Consider the following 6816-nt stretch of genomic DNA (forward strand, 5'->3'; position numbering starts at 1 on the left):
AATACAAGCATGCCACTTCTCGTTGTGTTATGATAGATACATGGGAAGAACGCAAAAGAGACGGGGTCTCGCTATGTTGCCCAGGCTGGAGTGCAGTGGCTATTCACAGGCGCGATCCCACTACTGATCAGCACGGGAGTTTTGACCTGCTCCGTTTCCGACCTGGGCCGGTTCACCCCTCCTTAGGCAACCTGGTGGCCCCCCGCTCCCGGGAGGTCACCATATTGATGCCGAACTTAGTGCGGACACCCGATCGGCATAGCGCACGACAGCCCAGAACTCCTGGGCTCAAGCGATCCTCCCGCCTCAGCCTCCCGAGTAGCTGGGACTACAGGCGCGCGCCACCGCGTCCGGCAAGCATCCTGAGTCCAGGAAGATCCTCCAGCCTGCCGGCTGCAAGACATCACAACTTCCCCAGCGGAAAGCTACTGTAAATTGAAAGGGCGCTGTTGCCATTTCAGAAGAAACCGGGAATTGTAGATGCTACCGGACAGACGGTACACGGCATTACTGCTTCGCAGGGTGCAGTAAACCATGCTGAATAGCTCAAAATGTGAAAGAAGGCATTTGAGAGTTTAAGAAAGAGTGGAAACCAAGTTGACTGTGCTCCAGACAGCAAAAATGATAGGCTCAGCTGAACATAAACAATACGAAGTTATTATGTTGGCTCTGAAGGCATCCCAAAAGATCGCCTAAATATCTTGCATAAAAGCACATGAGTAAAACTCCACAGTGAAAGCGACAACACTCAGGTGTTTCTTTAAAAACAAAAACTGAAGTACACATAGCAAAACTCCCTCCTTAGGGCACTAGACAGATAAGATAGGAGAGGGAACACCGATTTAAGGAATACAGGGAACGTCTGCCTATCAGCTTATTCATACATTTCTTCTCCTTTGTCTGTGGAAAGGAAAGTGGTCATCGGAAAGAAAATGCAAGAAAATACCTAAGGGGGAAAGGTAGATCAAGATAAGAGAAAAAAAGACCAGAGCACTGTGTCATTTACTATGGAATTCTATCATTCTAGTTTTTTAGGTAATTTCTCTACTTTGAAAAAATTCTGAACCAGGAATACTTGAGGACTTGGGGGAGGGGGGGAGAAGAGGCAACAGGAAGTGGGTAAATCATCTTCTGATTTTCAAAGAGAAGATAAAAGTGACTATTTGAAACCACAAACAGGTGCCATTAACATTTGGCCCAACCAAAAATTTAGAGATTATTAAAAAAAAAATTTTAAGTTTATTTTTGAGAGGGAGAGAAAGAATGGGATCAGGGGAGGGGCAGAAAGAGAGGGAGTCACAGAATCTGAAGCAGACTCCAGGCTCCAAGCTGTCAGCACAGAGCCCACGGTGGGGCTGGAACCCTCAAACTATGAGATCATGACCTGAGCCAAAGTCAGATAGATGCTTAACCTGCTGAGCCACCCAGGTGCCCCTAGAGAAAATTATTAATGGGTGACTTATGAGCACCTAGAGTTAGGATTCTCAAACTTTAGTGTGCATTCAGTAATTACTGTGGAGATAATTAAAGCAAATTCCTAGGTACCACACCCAGAGTTATTCATTAACCTTGACTCAAGGTATCTGCATTTTTAACTGCCAACATAAAAGGGGCCTCTGGCCCATACTTAAAAGTTCATTGATCTCTAGTAGATGAAGTAGTGATCGCTAGGAACCAATGTAGTTTCATTCAAAATAAGATATTTAATCTTACTTGCTACTCAATTCATGGAAATATCCTACATACAGTCTTTGAGATTTTTAAAAAATTGAGGTAAATTCACAGAACATAAAATTCACCATCTTAATCATTTTAAAGCACACAATTCAGTAGTTCTTAAAATATTTGCAATGTTGTGCAACCATCTCTGCTATCTAGTTCCATAAAACTGGGGTGCATTTGTCATCTAAGACCTACTCGCCCACCTTGGAAGTTTCCAGTGGACATTTTTCACCACAACAGTGAGAAATAAATTTGTGAGGGGAGCATTAGCATCCTGGTAGAGCTCTGCGATCACATTTCTCTGTAGTCCAGAACTTACTATGGGAACTGCTGCTACTCACTTGGGAATCCTAAATAATTGGATGGAGAATTGTCAGGGTCCAAGTGGCAGCATTCCATCACCAAAGGCAAATTGGGTGTAATTACCATAGTGGGCAGCAAAGTCAAAACAGCAATCAGATTTGTCTGACTCATGGAGACCTATGATGCTGGCTGTTTGATCATGGTGTTCGTAGCAGAAAAATATATGGGAAGCCTACTAAATTCTCACTTGATCTGCCTCAGTAGAAGAGTTCTAGCACAAGTGAACCAAAATCTAACCTGAATCATAAAAAGTCATAGCCCTTCAATCAATTTCCAGATTTGAGCAAGTTTACAGGTCCAGCGCCCCTTGAATGAAAGGGAGTCCAGGTCTCCTTAAGGAAGGACCTTAGTACACTTCCAAAAATTTATACTGTTAATCTCTCTCCTAGCCTTCCCCAATGCGACCTATGGCCATTTAACAAGGTATGCTTTGGGATAAAAGGAAACGGTTAGTAAATCATAATTTTTTTGAATGTCTTTATTTTATTTTTGAGAGAATGTGAGTGAGGAAATACAGAAAGAGAGGGGGACAGAGTATCCAAAGTGGGCTTTGTGCTGACAGCAGTGAGCCAGTTGTGGGGGCTCAAAGTCACAGTGAGATTATGACCTGAGCCAAAGCTGGATGTTCAACCAACTGAGCCACCCCGGTGCCCTTAAATAATAAACTTTTTAAAATCCCTTTTGGAGATTGCTGGGCACTGACTCTGACCTGACCCTAATTCTAAGTCACCCAAACCATCACCTTGGTCCACCAGTCAAAGTAGGGGCTTATGAAGGTCAGGTGATAAAGTTTTAGCTCAGGTCTGCCTCACAGTTGCACCAGTGGATGTCCAAATCCATCTTGTGGTTATTTCCCCAACACTGGAATGTATGATTGGAATAGACATACCCAGCAACTGTCAGAATCCCTACACAGGTTCTCTGGCCTGTGGAGTGAGGGCTATTATGGTGGGAAAGGTCAAGCGAAAAACCACTAAAACTGCTTCTACCTAGGGAAATAGTAAACCAAATACAATACCACATTCTTGGAAGGGTTGCAAAGATTAGTGCCACCATCAAGGACCTGAAAGATGCAGTGGTGGTGATTCCCCACATTCCATTGAACTCACCCATTTGGTCTTTGCAAGAGACCAATGGATCTTGGAGAATGACAGTAGATGACTATAAACTCAACCAGATAGTGACTTCATTTGGGATCGCTCTACCAGACATAGTATCATTGCTTGAGCAAATTAACACATTCCCCAAGTACCTGGTATGCAGCTGGTGATCTAGCAACATCTTTTTTTTCCACCTTTGTTAATAAAGACCACCTAGAGCAATTTGCTTTCAACTGAGAAGGGCAGCAATTACTGTTCTACTTCAGGGGTATCAACTCTCCGGCTCTGTACCATAGTTTAGTTCACAGGGATTTTGATCCCCTTTCCCTTCCACAAGATAACACACATTGATGACCTTATGCTGATTGAACTAGTATGTTGCATATGCTCTCCCTTACAACAAAAAAGAGGTACAATGGCTGGTGGGCTTTTTGGATTTTGGAGACAACATATCCCTCATTTGCATATGCTATTCAGGTCCATTTACCAAGGGACCCCAAAAGTTGCTAGTTTTGAGATACAATAATGATTCCAGTGAACTGGAAGTTTAGACACCTGCCTTGTCACTTTGGGCTCCTTGTGCCTCTGAATCAATGGGCAAAGAAGGAGTTATGGTGCTTATTGTGGTGATTGATGATTGATCGCTCCTGACTACCAAGGAGAAATTTGCTACTCCACAGTGGAGGTAAGGAAGAGTATGCCAGCAAGATAGCAGAAATTTATTATGGGGGTACCTGGATGGCTCAGTCAGTTAAGCATCTGACTCTTGATCTTGATTCAGGTCATCATCCACAGTTTATGAGATTGAGCCCCTTTTTGGGCTCTGCGCTGACAGCATGGAACTTGCTTGGGATTCTCTCTCTCCTTCTCTCTCTGTCTCCCCCCTCAAAATAGATAAACTTAAAAAAAAATTAAGCATAGTTTAAGAAGATGTAAATGTTTATCTAGTTGACAACGGCTAGACTTGTGATGGTTAATTTTATGTGTTAGCTTGGCTGGGCCACCATGCCTAGATATTTGGTCAGACAGTTGTATTGTTTGTTATAGTTGCTGTTGGTTTGTATGTAAACTAAACACTTCAGGAATTTTTTTTCTGAACTAATTTTTTTCCATTTTTTAAATTGTGTTTAAATACACTCTAAAGAAAATTTAACAACTTAACTATTTTTAAAATTCATTTTTTAATGTCTTTATTTTTGAGAGAGACAGAGTGTGAGTGGGGGAGGGGCAGAGAGAGAGTTAGACACAGAATCTGAAGCAGGCTCCAGGCTCTGAGCTGTCAACCAGAGCCTGCGGCAGGGCTCAAACCCGTTTGCTGTGAGCTCATGACCTGACTAAGTCAGAGGCTTAACCTACTGAGCCATCCAGGTGCCCCGAATACATAATGTTGTAAACTGTCACTACCCTTCATCTTCATAGCTCTTTTTGTCCTGTAGATCTGAAACTCTATACCCATTAAACAGCAACTCCCAGTTTCCACTGCCCCCAGCCCATAGAAACCTGTAGTCTAACAGCTCTACAACTTTGACTACTTTAAATACCTCATATAACTGAAATCATACAACATGTGTCTTTTTGTGATTGGCTTATTTCACTTAGCATGATGTTCTCAAGTCTCATCCATGCTGTAGCATGTTAGAATTTCCTTTCTTTTTAAGGGTGAATAATATTCCATTGCATGTATTACCACATTTTGCTTATCTGTTCATCTATCAGTGGACCCTCGAGTTGCTACAACATGTTAGCTATTGTGAATAACGTTGCTATGAACATGGGTTGGCAAATATCTCTTCAAGACCTTGTTTTAAATCCTTTCAAGTATATACCCAGAAGTAGAATTGCTGGGATCGTATTGTAGTTCTATTTTCATTTAAAAAAATTTTTTTTAATCTTTATTTTTTTTTATGTTTTATTTATTTCTAGGAGAGAGAGAGACAGCGTGAGCAGGGGAGGGTCAGAGAGAGAGGGAGTCACAGACCGAAAGAGGCTCCAGGCTCTGAGCTGGCAGTCAGCACAGAGCCCGACGCGGGGCTCGAACCCACAACCGCGAGATCATGACCCAAGCGAAAGTCGGACGCCCAACCGACTAAGCCACCCAGGCGCCCCTTTAATCTTTATTTTTGAGAGAGAGAAAGAGTCAAAGGTGAGCAGGGGAGGGGCAGAGGGAGAGGGAGAAACAGAATCTGAAACAAGCTCTCTCAACACAGAGCCCAATACGGGTCTTGAACTCAAAGACCAGCAAGATCATGACCTGAGCCGAAGTTGGACGCTCAACCGACTGAGCCACCCAGGTGCCCCTTTTGAAGAACTACCAAACTGTTTTCCACAATGGCAATACCGTCTTCCATTCCCACCAGTAGTGCACAAGTATTCCAATGTCTCTACATTCTTACTAATGCTTCTTATTTTGTTTTTTCAAACTTTTATATTTGCCATTCTAATATTTATATATTTGCCATACTAATGGGTGTGAAGGGATATCTTGTAATATTAATATCCATTTCCCCAATGATCAGTGATGTTGAGCAGCTTTTCATATGCTTATTGGCCATTTGAATGTCTTCTTTGAATAAATGTTTATTCAAGTCCTTTGAAGCAGCATTTCTTTTTTAAAAAAACAAAGTTTATTTATCCTTTTTAAAAAATTTTTTTATGTCTTTACTTTATTTTGAGAGACAGAGAACGATCGGGGGAGGGACAGAGAGAGAAGGAGACAGAATCTGAAGCAGACTCCAGGCTCTGAGCCGTCAGCACAGAGCTGTCAGCACAGAGCCGTCAGCACAGAGCCCTACACAGGGCTCGAACCTACGGACTGTGAGATCATGACCCCAGCCAAAGTCAGACACTTAACCAACTGAGCCACCCAGGCGCCCCTATTTATTTATCCTGAGAGAGCACAAGCATGCATAAGTGGGGGAGGGGGAGAGAGAGAGAGGGACAGAGAATCCCAAGCAGGCTCCACCTGCCAGCATACAGCCTGACGTGGGGCTCAAACTCAGAACTGTGAGATCACGATCTGAGCCAAAATCAAGACTCAGACACTTAACCAACTAAGCCACCCGGAGACCTCTTGAAGCAGAAATTTCTAATTTTCCCCATATATGCAGTTGCTTTTGAATGTCCTAGTCTTTATCATCTGGCTCCCAAAAGGGTAGAAAGAAAAATAAGAGAGGAGAAAAAGGGGGGTGACTCTTTCAACCCACTGGAAGTTAGCAGCGGCTTCCAAAAATGGTGGGAGATGCAACAATGGCCACCTATCTCTTTTTCTGCACCTCTGTGACCAGAAACTGCAATCGTCAATCAGAGCATAGATGCTCAATATTTGGAAAACAGGGTCCTTTTGTGTATTCTGGCAGCCAAATGCTATCTTCCAGCTGCTCCTGGAATATGTATCCATCTGCCTACTGTGGGGCTAGGAACTGAAATTGGCAAAAGTTAACCACAATTTACCATCCTAGATATTTTCTGGAAATTCAGTAGACTCAGTTCTGAAACAGGTACCCCAGACAGACTCTGTCAGTGTTGTCTGCAATTCTTCAATTGCTGTCTAGGTGGAGAGACAGATTCCAGGTGCTTCCTACTCTACTATTTTCCCAAAATCCTCTCTGAACTAATTTTTTTTTAATGTTTT

The sequence above is a fragment of the Hyaena hyaena genome, unplaced genomic scaffold (genome assembly GCF_003009895.1).
Source record: "Hyaena hyaena isolate Hyena2069 unplaced genomic scaffold, ASM300989v1 scaffold_683, whole genome shotgun sequence".
Classification (NCBI taxonomy): Eukaryota; Metazoa; Chordata; class Mammalia; order Carnivora; family Hyaenidae; genus Hyaena; species Hyaena hyaena.